The following is a 17,639-nucleotide window of genomic DNA, read 5'->3' as shown; positions in this document are numbered from 1 at the left end:
CCCAGGGCTCTCCCAGCGCTGACGTCGCAGCCGCCGCACCAGCCCCAGGGAAGGGAGGAACGAGAGGGGGCAGGGTGAGGCGGGGCTACGACGACGTGTGGGCGCGGGGATTGGCAGCGGAAGCGCACGCCCCGCCCTTGTGCGAAGGGGTCTGGGAAGTCTGGTCTTCTCTGAGCGATAGTCGCAGCTCTCTTGCCGCTCCTCGCTGGCGGCCTTCGACTTCCTGATCCTTCTCTAGGGTTTTGCGTTAGCTTGCGGACCTTGAGAGGAGTTAAAAGCAGTGAGACGTCAGGGACCGAGACTGCGGATACCTGAGGGACCTTTGTCTGAGGGACAGGCTCTTACCCTGCAGGAGTCTTATGGCCTCTAGCCTGCTCTTAAAGAGTTCTTTTTACCCCTGTTATGCCCCCCTCCCGACTCTCTTTACTCAGTATCTCTCTGGCCTTAATGAAACGAAATACGGCAAGATAGGTAAGCGAACTGTTGTTGCATAACCAGGTATGTGAACCCGCAGGGGCTGAAAACCCAATTAGTGATACCACAAAGCCTCCTGAAGGCACACGTGGTCTTTGGTTCTGTCATTACTTCACTGCTGTCAGGCAATGGCCGGAAGAGCTTCCTCGGATCCTTGCAAAACCTCACCTCCCCCCCACCTTTAGTTGGCAAAGGGACTTTGTATCAGAAAACTGTTTTTGGATTAGAGCGAGGAGTCCTGGAGCGACTGAGGCAACCCCACAGCAGTCAGGAGGTGGGGTAAGGTCTTGATTTTATTATTAACCGTCCTTTACAAGGGCTAGCCTGAGGGTGAGAAAGCTACGCTGCTTTCTTTAAATGCCCTCCTCAGCAGTTCTTTAGTGCCTTGGCCTCTGGGCTGGAATCTTGGTTCCCTCCACCTATTAGCTGTGTAACCTTGGCAAGTTACTTAACATGTCCAGGAGAAATAATAACGTTAGTAAGGTATTGTTGTTGTCCACCCCCCTTTAATTTGTTTACATTCAGCTTTAGTGTAGTTTAGCAGTATATGCGATTAATAAATCCGAAAGAATCTTCCAAAAGAGTTTTAAAACATCTAGATTCTAAAACATCCAAACCTCTCATTTTTTCAGATGAGAAAGCTGAGGTCAGAAAGATAAACTGAGAAGCCCGTTCTGGAAGAGAAGTGCAAGTATCTGATGTCCAGGTTAGTGCTCTTTCCTGGGCCCATGCCTCCAGACTTCTCTCTTGGATCCTTACCTCCATCATTTTCTTTCTTTCCCAGCCTCACCCCTTTTCCTTCCACAGCCATTGTGAAACGGGGAAAAGAGACCCTTCAGAGGTCAAAGTGTTCCAACTAGAAAGCAAAATAAAACAAAACACCTGAGGATTCTTATTTTAATTTTATTAATATTTATAATGAAAAAGGAATAATATTTTTCCATTGAGCAAAGATAAGAAATCCTTCCAAGGATAAGCTCAGATACAGCATGTCTAAGATAATTTTCTTAGTGGCAAGAAGGTATGTTGATACAAACAACACCAGATCAAATCAGCCCCTCCTACCCTTCTGGGTATTTTTGAAAATAGCTATTATTATCATGAAAACTACATACTTATTCAAATACAAAAAAAGTTTTTCCACATCCCATAATTCAGAGGTAACCATTTTTAAAAGTTCCTGTTATACTCATCCAGACATCTCTAAGAATAAAAAATACATAAAGATATATAAATATAATGTATGATAAACTGGATTTCATTATGTACACAGTTCTTTTCTCACTCAACAATATATCATGAATAACATCATTTTTAAAAGTTGCATAATGTCCATTAAGTGGATGTATCTAACCAGTATTCTATTGATTCATTTCTTTTTTTTTTCCAAATGTTTACTATTTTAAACAACTGTGATGAGCTTCTTAATGCATGTACCTTTGCACAACTGTGCAGCTGTCACCTTGAATAAATTCCTGGAAATGACATTTTATGTCAGCCAATTTTTCTGCATTATCAACTAGAAAAAAGAAAGTGTGATTACTTTGAATATAATTTATATGTGAGATTCAAAATGACCAGATTCTCCCATTTGAAACACAGATAAACCTTGGACAGTATGTTTGTCTGTCTAGTGTGGTGTTTCAGTAATGTATGTCAGAGCTCCTTGGAGCAGAATAATGTGTGTCAAGGCTCCTTGGAGCAGGGTGATAGACACTGATAGTTGATTAAACCCTTTCTTTCTTACTAGCAGAACTCTGATTTTTTTCAGGGTGACAGTGTGTCCAGTTAAAAATATTTACTTCCTCAGTCTCTAATAAGCCATGGTTTAGCCATGTGACCTGCCAGCTAAATGAAAGTAGATGTTGCTAGGAGAGGCTCAAAGTTTTATGGAAGAAATTTCCTGTTAGCCATTGGACCTATACCTGTCCTTTATCTTACCTGGAACAGTGACATGATGCTAGGGGTGGAGCAGCCCTATTCCAACCGCAAGAACAAGATAATAGCATAGGAAGCCAGAGGGGCCTGGGTTCATGATTGCTTTGGAGGGTAAGCTTACCCAGCTCTGGACTGCCCACTTCTGGATTTGTTGTTATGTGAGGGAAAATAAATTCCTTCTCTTTAAAGTCTTGTTGTTTGGGTTTTCCATTATAAGCACTGAATGAAAGTCCTAATTGAGATAAAAAGATAGGAAAAGTCATTATTTATTTAGCACTACATGTAGAATTTTTTAATAGACAGGTTAAGATGAAAATGGGGGCACAAAATGGAAACAAGCAACGACAAAAAAACACTCTCTAATAAACTTAGTTTTCCTTTAAATACCCAAATATTACAATTAGATTAACAAATCTTTTTTGTAATAATTAGATTAAGTTCTATAAATTAAATTATATTTACTGGTATAGTAGTTTTCAAATATGTTCACAGGTTCTTTCATACTTCTTTCAAAAGTGAAGCTTAATTCCCCTCACCTAGAGTTTGGACTGTACTTAGTGACTTGTTCTCATGAAGAGAATATAGAAATGCTGTAGTGTGACTTCTTAGAGGAGACTATAAAACATATGCCAGCTTTCTTCTTGCTCTCTCTCTGGGATTGCTCGCTGGGGAAAGGTAGTTATGTCATAAGGACACTCAACAACTTATAGAGTGACCCATGTTATGAATAATTAAGTCTTCAGCCAGTTAGGAACGGAGGACTCCTGAAAACAGCCATGTGAGTGAATTTGGAAGCAGATCCTCCAGCCCTAGTCAAGCCTTCAGATGACTGCATCCCTTGTCAGTATCTTTATTGTACCAAAGAGAGTTTGTGAGCCAGAACCAGTCAACTAAGCCACTCCCAAATTCCAGGCCCTCAGAAACTGTACAATAATAAATGTTTGTTGTTTCAAGCCACTAAGTTTTGGGATAATTTGTTGTGCAGCAAAGATAACGACTACAGCTGGGTATAACAGAGCCTACCTAGCACAATGCCTGACACATTTGTAGGTATTATTTGTTGCTTGAATGAGTAAACAGTTGAATCAATATATCTTTTTCACTTAAAGGGTAACATACAATGCTGGTATTATTTTTGATCCCTGACACCTGTGTTATGTAAGATTTTTCTGACATGATCATAGGGAGATCAATTGTGAATCTTACTGAGATCTGAACATTGACAATCCTGGAAGAAACATATAGTGAATAAAGCATTGGAACCCTCGAGACATGAATACTGCTCCCAGTTTTATCAGTGATTAGCTGAGTAGCAAGTCACCTAAGCCTTCTAAATCTCAATTTCACTATCCATAAATTGGGGGAAATAATCCTGACTGGCCTCAAAAGGTAGTCAATGTGATTATATATGACAGTATCATTCTTTTAATTACATTAGGTTTGTAATGTCTATCCTACTTTTTTTTTTAATTAGTTAATTTATTTTTGGCTGCATTGGGTCTTCATTGCTGCATGCGGGATTTCTCTAGTTGCGATGAGCGGGGGCTACTCTTCCTTGCAGTGCGTGGGCTTCTCATTGCAATGGCTTCTCTTGTTGCGGAGCACGGGCTCTAGGTGCGTGGGCTTCAGTAGTTGTGGCATGTGAGCTCAGTAGTTGTGGCTTGTGGGCTCTAGAGCGCAGGCTCAGTAGATGTGGTGCATGGGCTTAGTTGCTCCACGGCATGTGGGATCTTCCCGGACCAGGGCTCGAACCTGTGTCCCCTGCATTGGCAGGTGGATTCTTAACCACTGTGCCACCAGGGAAGCCCTGTCCTTTTTTATTTTTAAGCAATTGAGTATTAAATATTTTAGGTGTGTATAACATTGACTTTTCTTTCAAGAAGTGATAACTAATAACTGATTTTACTGTGTACCTTTGTAAAATATTAGCATCATTCATAGTAAGCAGTTAGGATTTAAGAGTATGGCAGGATGGTAAGTTATTATATGTCAGATCTCATTTTATTAGCCTGTTGAAATATGATTGCACTTTAAAAAGAATACGTAATTATGACTGGCCGCTTTCTCTTTTCAGGACTTAATTTGTAATTATGGTTGGGTGTGTGCCCCTCTTTATGGTAACAGTGGTAGTAAAACATACTTAGTAATAAACATACATTTAACCAATAATTTGGTCTGAGTGTAAGCATTTATTCTAGAGCAAAATTACACCCAAGAGCAAGAAAATAAATGGTAGAATACACGTCTTTCTCTTTCAGAGAGGAAGACTTGGGCACGAAAGGGAAGGCTTTATATAATGGAACATGAGAGGTAAAGAATATGCAGTTAGAGACAATGCACAATTTGGCGGTGTGACTAACTCCAGAGGTAAATATATGAGGATGAGTAAGACAGAGCTTCAGTGTAAGATTCAAGTCTTGATAATGTAGCGGATGAATTATTGAAACTTCCTAGTTTTGTTGTATTTTCTTTCTTGTTTTCTGCTATTCAGGTGTGACTCTAAATCAGTTGAAACTACTGACTCCTCTAGATATCAGATTATTTGTGATTTTAGTTGACCCTGGCTACCTCCCATCGTTATTCACTTGACTAGGAAGAAGAAATGTAGAAAAAAAGAGACAGAGCTTTCTTTTCTGGAGATAGTGTGCTTTTCAACGGAGCTTCTCATCTCATATTGAAAATTCCTGCCAGGTTACAGTATTTTCATTCTGTGGAACCTAAGAGAGCATTTTCCAAACAGTTTTTATTCCTTGCAGCTACGTCTTCACAAAATCAACCAAGATTTTGAGACAGTTGGAAAGGCTAGTGTTACTTTCTGGATTGACTGACACATGAAGGGGATAAAGGTGGAGAACTGAGCAGAGGGGGAGATAAAGAAAAAAGGAAAGTCTGGGAAATACTTTTAATCTCAAGGGAAGAAGACTCAGCATGACTCACAACATGTTAGCTCGAAAGCAGAGACTGCCTTGTGAGCGCTGAGGAACCAGAGAAATACTCAGCTTAGAAGGTTGGGCTCCCTGGAGTTATCCTGTGTTCCTCTAGTTTCCTGGAATAAGACTCAGAATATTCCTTGATTATATTCCCTGGTGGCTCAACAAAGGCAGAAAACATTTTGTTGTAAATGGAGTAGGTGATGCTTTAAAATCCGTAAGCAGTAACTTATTTATACATGCGTTTGTTACCTCTGTGATTGTAAAGAACTGACTTACAAATTTTAGCTGCATAATGTGGCACAATTTTTTTCTTCTTTCTTTTAAGTTGTATTTAAATGTTTTTAAATCTAAGAATGGATTGGGGTAGATATTTTGTTGGGTTTCTGTCCATCATCCATTGAGAAGCACCCTTTTCCTCTTTCTTTTTCCTCCAGTTCCCGTCTAGAGATTTGGTCCTTACAGCCATGTTTATATGATAGGACCCTTCTCCCTTCTTGATTGGATAGAGTTTGATCCTTGAAGGAATCTGAATCAATCAGATTCTCTCCTCTGAGAATTTAGAATTGGAAGAGAGGTCTTAGTTTCTCTCTATTGAACACTGAAACTGTAACCCAAACAGGGGCTTGTAACCGAAACGTGTGAACCCAAGATAAGTGGAACCCATTGTACAGGGAGAGAGAAAAATGAAGCAGACTATCTGAGAAGAGAAACGACCCTGAGCTTTGGTGATCTCACAGAAACAGAGAAAGAAAGGGGAGAGTGTCATTTTTTAGCTTCTTACAGACTTCATGACACCCGTCCCGCAAATGGCCCAACTGCTCTTGAGTTCCATGAATCCCTCCACTGTATTCTTATATTAAGTTACATTTTTTATTAAGTTAGTTTTTCCATTCTTTTTTTTAAAATTTATTCTATTTATTTATTTTTGACTGCATTGGGTCTTCGGTGCTGCGCTTAGGCTTTCTCTAGTTTTGGCAAGCAGGGGCTACAGTTCGTTGCAGTGCCCGCGGGCTTCTCATTGCGGTGGCTTCTCTTGTTGCAGAGCACAGGCTCTAGGCGCGTGGGCTTCAGTAGTTGTGGCATGTGGGCTCAGTAGTTGTGGCTCGTGGGCTCTAGAGCACAGGGTCAGTAGTTGTGGCACGTGGGCTTAGTTGCTCCGCGGCATGTGGGATCTTCCCGGACCAGGGCTCGAACCCGTGTCCCCTGCATTGGCAGGCGGATTCTTAACCACTGTGCCACCAGGGAAGCCCCATTTTTCCATTCTTTAGAGTACATTTCATCACTTCATTTAAGAGCGATCTAAATAGTTTTCTTCATTTATAAGAAGTAAAAAGCGTTTTGAAAGCTTTGGTCTGAGGAATAACATAAAACTTATGAAAAACGCAAAAGCTTCAGTCTTTTGAATAAAAAGAGCAAAATGGCAGAGTAGGAAGCTTCCCACTCTTGTTCTCCCACAGTAACAATGAAAAACAAGCAGGAACAGTCAGAATCAATTTTTGAGAACTCTGGAAAACAGTTGAACGTTTACAGCAACCAAATGAGCATTGAATCAATAAAAAGGCACTTCAAAATAGTAGGCAGGGCCGCTCTCGCCTTTTGAGATGGACTGCACTCTAGAGTTTGTTTCTCCCAGGGCCTCTCGCCTTCTGAGATGACCCACACTCTGTCTGTGGCATGTGTATCTCCTTAAAGAAATCTGGTTTCCTGCTTAGTTCTCAGTGCAGAGCCTTCTTGCCTGCCTGCTTATATCCTTCACAGTGTCTTATATTAATAAATCTACTTCTTGCTTATCCCTTTGCCTCTTGCTGAATTCCTTCTGTGCTGAGACTTAAAGAACCCGAGTTGCATTGAGTCCTGAGACCAGGTGTATGGTTTCAGCTGGGAGATTGTGGGTTCAAGTCCAATCTGGAGTGCAGCTGGGTTCGAGTCCCATCTGAGGTGTGATTGGGTTCAGAGTCCCAATCTGAGGTGTGCGGTTTCATCTTTGGAAGGCCACATAAGAAATTGGAAAGAGTGGCTACCTCCAGAGGTGACCAGTTCCCCAACCAGGGATTGAACCTGTGCCCTCGGCAGTGACAGCACAGAGTCCTAACCACTGGACCTCCAGGGAATTCTCTAAAATTTTATAATTTGGTTTATTCATAAGTAATAGAAAAAACTTTGATATCTGTAATGTACATTATGTGGCAAAGTTTATCAGCCCATCTATTTCCCAATCAAATTGATTTTCTGCTATCCTTATTTTATGAAGTGTTCTGCCCATTAAATTCAAAATAGCTGTGAAAAAGAAAGTAGGAAGATTTTGTAGTGATTTACTTGTCCTTCCACCACCTTTACCCCTGCATGGGGACAGTCTTATAAAATGTCAGTAGTCTTAAAGTGGCAACAGTCTTAAAGCAGCAGCGTTCATAAAGCTGTTGCAGTCATAAAAAGGAAGCTGTCTTAGAATGGCAACAGCCCATGTTTCCACTGTGGGACTGTTTCCGTTCTGGAGGGAGCAAAGCTGACCCTGTTCACACATTGTTGTAAAATCTGTTCTAATCTGTTGGGGGGTGCTGTGCACTGAATTGTGTTCCTCAAAATTCATATGTTGAAGCACTAATCCTCAATGTGACTGTGGGGCCTGTGAGGAGGGGATAAAGGTTAAATGAGGCAATAAGGGTGAGACTCTCATTCAGTAGATTCAGTGCCCGGTAAGAAGAAGAGACACCAGAACTCACTCTCTCTCTTTCTCTCCATCATGTGAGGAGACAGTGAGAAGGCAAACTAAATTGGCAGGTACCTTGATTTTTGAATTTCTAGCCTCCAGAACTGTGAGAGAGAAATTTCTGTTATCTAAGCTATCCAGGCTGTGGTATTTTGTTACAGCCGCCCAAGCAGACTAATATGGGGACAACCTAAAGGACGGATGCTAGGTGTTCCACTCCGTCTCCCCTAATTCAGAACTCAGGAGAAATAGCTTGAAAATACTTCAAGCCAAATTAACAATCCTCAGACACTCGGGGCAGAGATTATGGTTGAAGCATACAGTAGACTGCCTAAGGCAAAAACTGGGGAGAGTTTCTTTGGGAAATTAGGACATTTAAAAGCAACCCTGTGTACGCGGGGATTTAGAAAGCCGTGTACATGCCCAGGGTAAGACACATGCTCAGAAAACACCTGAGAATACCCTAAGCTTTTCCCTTGGCACAATGCAAGCCTGGCAAGTTGAAGATCAGAGCCAATTTGTCAAGACTTGTAGGTTCCTAGCTTTCAAAGAAATTTCTATCAAAACACTAGCTGAACACAAGCTAAGGAGCAGAGACTAATGACCACATTGACAAAGAATGCAGTCTTCGCAGTAGTAGTTTGGGAACAACATTGAACAAACTGACTGCTACAGCCTTCAACAACCAAAAAGTAGCAAGCCCTGTGAGAGGGAGAGAATCTGACTTCCAGGTACCATACTACAATAGAAACTAAATAGTTTTCATCAAAAAAAAAATCACAAGGCATACAAAGAAACAAGAAAGTATGGCTCTTTCCAAGGAATGAAATAAATTGGTAGAAACCATCTCTGAGGAAGTCCAGACATTGGAATTACTAGACAGAGATTTTAAAACAACTGTGTTAAATATGCTCAAAGAACTAATGGAAAACATGGACAAAGAACTAAATGAAATGAGGAAAAGGATGTATGAACAAAATTAGAATATCAATAAAGAGAATTATAAAAAGGAACTAAAGAGAAATTCTGGAGCTGAAGACTACAATAGCCACAACTTGGACAAACTTGGCTTTACAACAAACCAGCTTTTTATGCAGAAGACTCCCATTGGGTGATGACATTCCTTAACTCAGATCATAAAATTTGTCATGGTTTAGTGTGGTTTAGTGGAAAGATCTTGGACTTTGGAGTAAGATTGATGTGTTCGAATTATAGCTATAAATAAAAATAACAATGACTAACATTACTAACTAAAGTAGAGAAAGCTCTAAGAAGGAAGAACTCAGAGTCTAGGACTTGTCACATAATGTCTGCTACTTACTTGCTATTATATTAGGCACCGTACTAAACAGTTAACTAGCTGATTTATTTTAATCTTCATACCAACTCTCTGAAGTAGGTGTTATCAACCTTATTAACTGATAAAGAAACTAGTCTTAGAGATTAAGCACTTGTAGGTAGTATAACAAGGATTCCAACCCAGTTTTTTAAAAACTGCTTTATTGAGGAATAAGTGACATGAAATAACTATATATACATAAGGTGTGTATATAATATGGTATTTTGACAGATGTATACACCCACGAAACCATCACCACAATCGAGATGGTGAACATATCTATTGCCCCCAAAAGTTTTCTCCTGCCACTCCCCACCCCACCCCATCTCCAAGCAACCACTATTCTACTTTCTGTCACTATGGATTAGTTTGCATTTTCTAGAGTTACATAAACGGAGTCGTACAACGTGTGCTCTTTTTTATCTGGCTTTTTTCACTCAGCATAATTACTTTGAAATGAAGCCATATTGCATATATCAATAGTTCATTTCTTTTTATTGCTGAGTAGTATTCCATTATAAGAATATACCACAGTTTGTGTATCCATTCACTTGCTGATGGAACTTTAACACAATCTGACCTTAAACCGATGCATCACTCTCTCTTCGGCTCCCTCACTTATCATGTGGTCTTGGGAAACCTAATTATTCTCTCTGAGCCTCAGTTTTCTCATTGTAAAATGGCAATAATGTGTTTTTTTGCCACAGGATTGTTATGAGTAAATCAGATGACATGTGAAAGCACTTACTACTGTGCCTGGCACACAGTAGGTGCTTATAAATATCATTCATTTTTCCCCAGGAAAGAAAAATCTCCAGGTAGGGAATAAGAAAAAAAAATATAGCGGTACATGCCTTTCTGGCTCTTTCTTCCTGTATTTTTACCTCATTCTTGAAGATTTCTCACTTTAATTTCCCCTGCTTGCATTTCATCTGTACCCCATGAATATGATGTTCCCCTTTTCTCTCTGACCCAAATATGGACACAGATACTTTCTTTTCCTCAAAACATGACTGAAATAGAGTGATATTTTCACAAAAATTAAGGGATAAATTAAAGGGGTCTAATCACATAAAACTAAGCAGCGTAAAAATAGTCAAGCCTCCTAGATGCCTGCTCCCATCCTGAATAATCCCAGCAAAATAAGTCAGAGAGCTTTTTGTTTTCAATTTTTATTTTGACATAATTTCAGACTTTACAGAAAAGTTGCAAAAATAGTACAAAGAAACTTCATACAACTTTTTCCTTGATTATTGTTTTAAAATTTTAACAACTCGAAATATTTTCTTATTCTTCTGCCTCCAAAATTTAGGCTAGAGTGGCTTGACAGAAAATACTCAATTAACTCAATATGGTAATAAATATAACAACAATAACAATTCCAAAAATTGCTTACTGAACCTGATAAGTGCCAATCTACTCAGTGTTGAACTTGGACTATCACCTACTCCTAACCCTATAAGACAGTTACTATTATTACATTCATCTAATAGATGAAGATATTGACACATAGAGAGTTTTAGAATCTTGCCCAAGGTCACACAGATAGAAATCTTGTCCTGCTGAATGCAAATGAAACCAACAAGATTCCTGACACATGTTTTTAATGCTAATCTTTTAAATGAAGTATCTACAAGCTACAGCCTTTTGGCTAAATCCAGCCCGTAAAAGAGCTTTATTTAGTCCCAGATCTGCTAGTGCAAGAATCACCATCCTCTTATACAGATGAGTGGGCACAACCCGGTCTTCACTCCTTCCTAACCTGGTTTCTGTCTTTCAGTTATCTGGTCATCTTCTCTCACTGATTACTGTGATTTCTTGTCCTGCTCACAGAAAAACACCAGCCCGACTCTAAGTTCCAACTTCCCAAACACCATTTGGTCCTTCTAGTGAGGGTCTCAGGTCTGTAGGAAATACCTAAGTGCCCAATGAAGTTGACAGGCAAGGTTAATCTTCACCAAGTGGGGGCATTTCTGGGGCATTTTATGATGACTCACTCCAGACATATTAAATGATAAAAACAATACTGTGCATGTGATCAAAGGCAGCAAACCTGAGGTGGACGTAGTGATGCATTGCTCTGATCTCCCTTCAGGACTGAAAGAATTATTCCCCTAGCTATTGGGAGTGCTGCCAACAGACAACCCTCAGCGGCCAACCCTCTCAGGGAATTGCCTCAGGTGCAGCTACCTGCCTCAACTCAAGACCACGCCTTCTTTCAGGGCACCCACATTCAGTGACTAATTAGCACAGGGGTATAAAAACCAGCCTCCCAACCTCAACCTGTAATATTCTCTAGGGCCGTTCCACCGTCAGAGTTCCCCATGGGGTTGACTAAGGCCTTTGTTAAGACTACATCATAGTTCAGTTTCTCCTTCTGTCTAGTCTCGCTTCTTTCTCTTCCCTTTCACAGGCATTGATCTCAAAAGTACTCCCTAATAAGCTGTATGTATTCTGATCTCTGTTTCAGAATTTGTTCTCTGGGGAACACAGCCTATGACAAAACCTAAAGCAAGGACATGTCCAAAAATGTGTAGTAGCTACAGGGATTGTATCAGAGAAACCAGTCCCTGAGAACAATGTTAGCAGATGACAGGGAAAGCAGAATTCTTTCCTTCTGTTTGGGCAGAACTGCCTCTATATCCAAACACAGCACTAATCAGAAGAAGCAATTAGTATTGAAAGAAAAATAATGAGCCATAATATATAAGCAATTTAAAGAGTTTAAGCAACTGTAAGAGCATTATCAGTCAAGATCGCATTCCTTATTCCCATGTACATTAGACTTTGGTCAAGGATATAAATGATAGGGGGAAAAGACAGGGGTAGGGGTTAAGGATGGAAAGTGGAGGCTTAAGTAAGTAAGTGGACTAACTTAAGAAAGTGGAGGCTTAAGTAGGAAGATAACACTTTATAGTTGAAACCTGAAAGATCTAGATGGAAATTGAAGATGGTATACAAAAACAGAATAGAAAGAAACTTCTAGAGTTCAGAAGAACCAGAACTCTAGTTCTGTGAGGAGACCAGAATTTGTACTCTGTATAAAATGTGGAGAGGTTCTAGGGGCAAGAAGCATGCCCATGTGGGGCAGGAAAGAGTTGAAGGATAGAATAAAGATGAGGAAAGGTAACTAGTTTTGCTTCTCATGTGCAAATGGCCATTTATTGTGTTGTTGGTTTTTAGCTTTGAAGTACAGACACATCCCCTGATTTATTAACATGAGTGAGTACAAAGCTCCCTAGAGTGTGAGGAAGGAAATGAGAAAAGAGACTGTGCTCCAGCTTACCAAGCTCCCAGCTGACTGAAAGGCCTGTTCCCTTTTCTGCCATTATATGTTAAGTATGTTTATATGAACTGTTGTGATACTGTTTTAACATTGTTTCTAAGTACATTTTTTTTTTTTTTTTTGGCAGTGCGTGGGCCTCTCACTGTTGTGGCCTCTCCCGTTGTGGAGCACAGGCTCCGGACGCGCAGGCTCAGCGGCCATGGCTCACGGGCCCAGCCGCTCCGCAACATGTGGGATCTTCCCGGACTGGGGCACGAACCCGTGTCCCCTGCATCGGCAGGCGGATTCTCAACCACTGCACCACCAGGGAAGCCCAACATTGTTTCTTTAGGAAAATACATCCATACTTCAAGTTGGATCACCTTAAAATGAGTTTTTGAAATACACCTCACACAGAGATAGGGGACTTCTGGTTTACTAACATTAACGATCTAGATGTTGCAGATAAATAAAATTCAGGTGGTAAAACAGTGACTTGCCAAAGGCATCATGATCAAATTAAGCTAAGATTAAAAGTTCATACACCTTCATTCAGTCTGTAAAACTTCTTTTTCTCTAAGGAGCCTTTGTCTTGAAGAGATTATTGGGGAGGGGGGCCAGAGGGGAAGGAACAAACTACCACAGTCCAATGAACAGACTGCTTTCTTTTCTTTCTCTCTCCCTCTTCTCCTTTGCATTTCTATTTCTCTTCCAATCTATTTCTTTCCTCCTCCCTCTCTTCCTCTTCCTCTGTTTGGTTGGGGGGCGGGTGAGGATTTTGTTTTCCTCTTCTCCTTTTTCTTTGTTTTCTGGTCTTTCACTGCTCCCAGTATTTGGCCTGGCTCTTTTGATTTTTTAGTCCTTATTTTTATACCTGCCACTCCTAGTAGAGAAAGGAATGTCACTATTACTATAATGTTTTAAAAAACCGGGCTCCCCTGGTGGCGCAGTGGTTGGGAGTCTGCCTGCCGGTGCAGGGGACACGGGTTCATGCCCCAGTCCAGGAGGATCCCATGTGCCGCGGACCGGCTGGGCCCGTGAGCCATGGCCCCTGAGCCTGCGCGTGCGGAGCCTGTGCTCCGCAACGGGAGAGGCCACAACAGCGAGAGGCCCGCGTACCGCAAAAAAGAAAAAAAAAGTTTTCGTTCTTAACTCTTTCTGGCTCTGTGCTAAGCATTATAAAAAAGGAAATTGTGTAGACAGTGTGTGACTTCCAAAAGTATATAATCTACTGTGAATCCCAGCTGTGATTTTATAACACCCTCATGATTCTTGACTTTTGTTTGTTTCTCAGTCCCATTAAAAATCTGGTGATAGCAATGAATTGCCTCCCTCCAAAAATGCATAAGTCACAAATATACCCAATTTGCATGTAATTTCAGAAGGTGCAAAAACTCCCTGAACCCCTTAGGAGTTTATGACCGCATATCAAGAACCCTACTGTTGTCTCAATACATTTTACAAATATCACACAATTTGAGATAGGAGTGGTATCTTAAAACATAATCCATTGGGCTTCCGTGGTGGCGCGGTGGTTGAGAGTCCGCCTACCGATGCAGGGGACGCAGGTTCGTGCCCCGATCCGGGAGGATCCCACATGCCGCGGAGCGGCTGGGCCCGTGGGCCATGGCCGCTGGGCCTGCGCGCCATGGCCGCTGGGCCTGTGCGTTCGGGGCCTGTGCTCCGCGGAAGGAGAGGCCACAGCAGTGAGAGGCCTGCGTACCACAAAAAAAAAACAAAAAACCAAAAAAAAAAACAAAAACATAATCCATTTTAATTCACTTCATTAAGAAAATCAATAGGCTGTATATAACAGCCATTTTTTGTGGTTGCAGAGGTAAAAGGGAAAGAAATGTTTTCAAATTACAAGTATATTATAACATTATCCAAAAGGAAGAAACATTTATTGAGTACTGCCTACTATATACATACCAATTTCCTACATGATACAGCTGTTGTAAAAATTATATGTCTACATATATTACATGTCTATAAATATACAACTATGTACATATGTATTATATATGTATACAAAATATGTGTTTATATAATATATAAAGCATATATATGTTAAATTTTCACAACAGCTGTATCATGTAGGACTCATCAGATAGGGAAATTGAGCTCAGTGAGATCAAATAGCTAATTCAGGTCACCTGCTAGTGAACAATAGGTGAGGATTCTAACCCACATCTAACTCCATTGCCCCCGTGGAGGATGATTTCTTATTTATCTTTTCTACTTAACACAAAACTTAGCACATAGGAGGTACTCATGGAAGGTTGAATGTTGATTGAATTAAACTGAACAGGGTCAAGTACAGAGCCCTGTAGTAGATTCCTGGAGACTAGAGACCACTCTCCCCACTGCCACCCCCCATTTAATTTCATTTCTTTAGAGAAAAGGAGTGGGGCATTCTAATAAGTTCTGAAGAGTAGAGGGGAGTCTACAAAATCGCAGAGAAATGTAGTAATTTTCCTCTGTTCATCAGAGAGATATATTTCCAGCAGTGTGAGGGTAACAGGCTTGAATGTGCCAATTTTTATTTGGAAGGAGTGTACTGCAAAGTTAATGCAATATTAAGTTGAGGAAAACATTTTCAATTTAGTGAGTCCTTTGAATATTAAAGGAAGCATCCTAACTGAGGCTCCTGAAATATAAAGAACAATTTGAAACATGCCTAGGAGGAAAATACAGCAATTTTAGCATAAGGAAGTTCTCAAATGAAGTCTAATTTTAAAGGAAAAAGAATCTCATTGATTGAAGAAATTGTTCAGAACATATATGTACATACTCTGACTGAGGCTAGCTAATGAAGGAAGCCATAATTTGAAGAGAGTTGGTGAGGAAAATGAAAGTAATATCAGAATGTGGGCACCTCTTAGATAGAGGCTGATTATACTTTAAAAGAATGTTTAGGAAAGCTAATAAACACTCAACTAAGTTGAACAGAAACTACATATCAGAAGTAACTATAATCTTAGAAGCCAGTCAAGACAACGGAGTAATGGAGAATCAGTGACTGTTTCCTTGATTTAAAAATAAGCCCATCCTTGGGACTTCCCTGGTGGCGCATTGGTTAAGAATCTGCCTGCCAGTGCAGAGGACATGGGAAGATCTTTCTGGTCCGGGAAGATCCCACATGCCGTGGAGCAACTAAGCCTGTGTGCCACAATTACTGAGCTTGTACTCTAGAGCCTGTGAGCTACAACTACTGAGCCCACGTGCCACAACTACTGAAGCCTGTGCACCCTAGAGCCCGCACGCCGCAACTACTGAGCCTGCTTGCTGCAACAACTGAAGCCCACACGCCTAGAGCCCATGCTCTGCAGCAAGAGAAGCCACCACAATGAGAAGCCCATGCACCGCAACGAAGAGTAGCCCCTGCTCGCCGCCAACTAGAGAAAGCCTGCGTGCAGCAACAAAGACCCAACGGAGCCAAAAATAAAATAAATAAATAAAATAAAAATAAAAATAAGTAAGCCCATCTTGACTTCAGTTCAGGACAAGATCATGATGTATAGTTTCTGAATTTTTCCAATCTTTTCCTAAAAACATACTAAATTACTAAAATAGCAAAATAAAAATTCTACTCACAACATCCTCCAGAAGACCAACCAAAACACCCCCATGAACCTCAGAACACCAGTGGGTGTTGCCTCACCCAAACCACAGATGATGTAGGACCCATACAGGACATGCCTAGGTTTAGCAGCTATGCAGAGCTAGTGGAGGAGAAAGTAAGAGTTTTAATGGTTCTACGAACATTGCACTACAACAACTGCCAACAAATCCTCAAAAAGAGAAAGTCCCTCCTTGAATGGGATTTTCAGCAAGTGAATATTGTGAGAATAACAGTGAAAAGGAGAAGGTTCCAGACTCTGGTTATGGATGAGTGGAATAAAAGGTACACACCTACACACTAAGGGACTATGGAGAGATCAGAAGATACTGCAGTGACTTAAGTGCTCAAAGAACTCAGAAATATCTAATAAAAACTCCTTTCCTAAGGAAAATGCTACTGTGAAAAGAATTTAGATTGATCAGGACAGGAACTCTGAGGGCAAAGAGAGAAAAGGATCAAACTCTTTGGGGAGAGGGAGGACTCCAGAGAAGGCAGAGCTCAGAAAATGCCTATAACTACACAGAGTGGTTATTTAAATATATATTTGTGTATCTGTCTGTCTGTCTATCATCTATCTTTGTGATAACAATAGAGGAGAGAGCTCCTAAGCAGTAAAGATAAGAAAGGTACCATGGTGCCTCTCAATCCCCTACAAGGGAACCACTTTCTAAAAGCACAGTATACTCAAATTGTTTATACGCGAACAACAGAAAAGAGTATTGTCAAAAACCAAACGTACTATTATTTTAAAAAAATGGACTAGGGCTTCCCTGGTGGCGCAGTGGTTGAGAGTCCGCCTGCTGATGCAGGGGACACGGGTTCGTGCCCCGGTCCGGGAGGATCCCACATGCCGCGAAGTGGCTGGGCCCGTGAGCCATGGCTGCTGAGCCATGGCTGCTGAGCCTGTGCATCCGGAGCCTGTGCTCCGCAATGGGAGAGGCCACAACAGTGAGAGGCCTGCGTACCACAAAAAAAAAAAAAAAAAAAAAAAAGAAAGGACTAAATAATGCATTCCAGAAAATATACAGTCAAAAAGCAGATAAAAACTAAATAATATAACAGAATTATCTAAAAGAACTTAAGAAAACAATAAAAACTATAAAAGAACAGGACCTCCCTGGTGGCACAGTGGTTAAGAATCCGCCTGCCAATGCAGGGGACATGGGTTTGAGCCCTGGTCCAGGAAGATCCCACATGCCGCGGACCATCTAAGCCCATGCGCCAAAACTACTGAGCCTAAGCTCTAGAGCCTGCGAGCCACAGCTGCTGAGCCTGCACACCACAACTACTGAAGCCCGCGTGCCTAGATCCTGTGCTCCACAGCAAGAGAAGCCAGCGCAATGAGAAGCCCGCGCACC

General features: G+C 41.0%; 1 long non-coding RNA gene across 1 annotated transcript in view; it reads left to right on the top strand.

The window, feature by feature from the left end:
- The first annotated feature begins 171 nt into the window (after positions 1–171).
- Positions 172–17,639, top strand: part of LOC102983725 (uncharacterized) — a 26,120-nt gene continuing 8,652 nt past the window's right edge. The window contains exons 1-2 of the long non-coding RNA XR_003679898.2: positions 172–471; positions 1,107–1,180. This is a non-coding gene — a long non-coding RNA (uncharacterized lncRNA). The remainder of the gene's footprint in view (positions 472–1,106; positions 1,181–17,639) is intronic.

This window comes from Physeter macrocephalus, chromosome 5, assembly GCF_002837175.3.
Source record: "Physeter macrocephalus isolate SW-GA chromosome 5, ASM283717v5, whole genome shotgun sequence".
NCBI lineage: Eukaryota > Metazoa > Chordata > Mammalia > Artiodactyla > Physeteridae > Physeter > Physeter macrocephalus.
The sequence above is the reverse complement of the archived record's forward strand: the minus strand, read 5'-3'. Positions and strand labels throughout refer to the sequence as shown.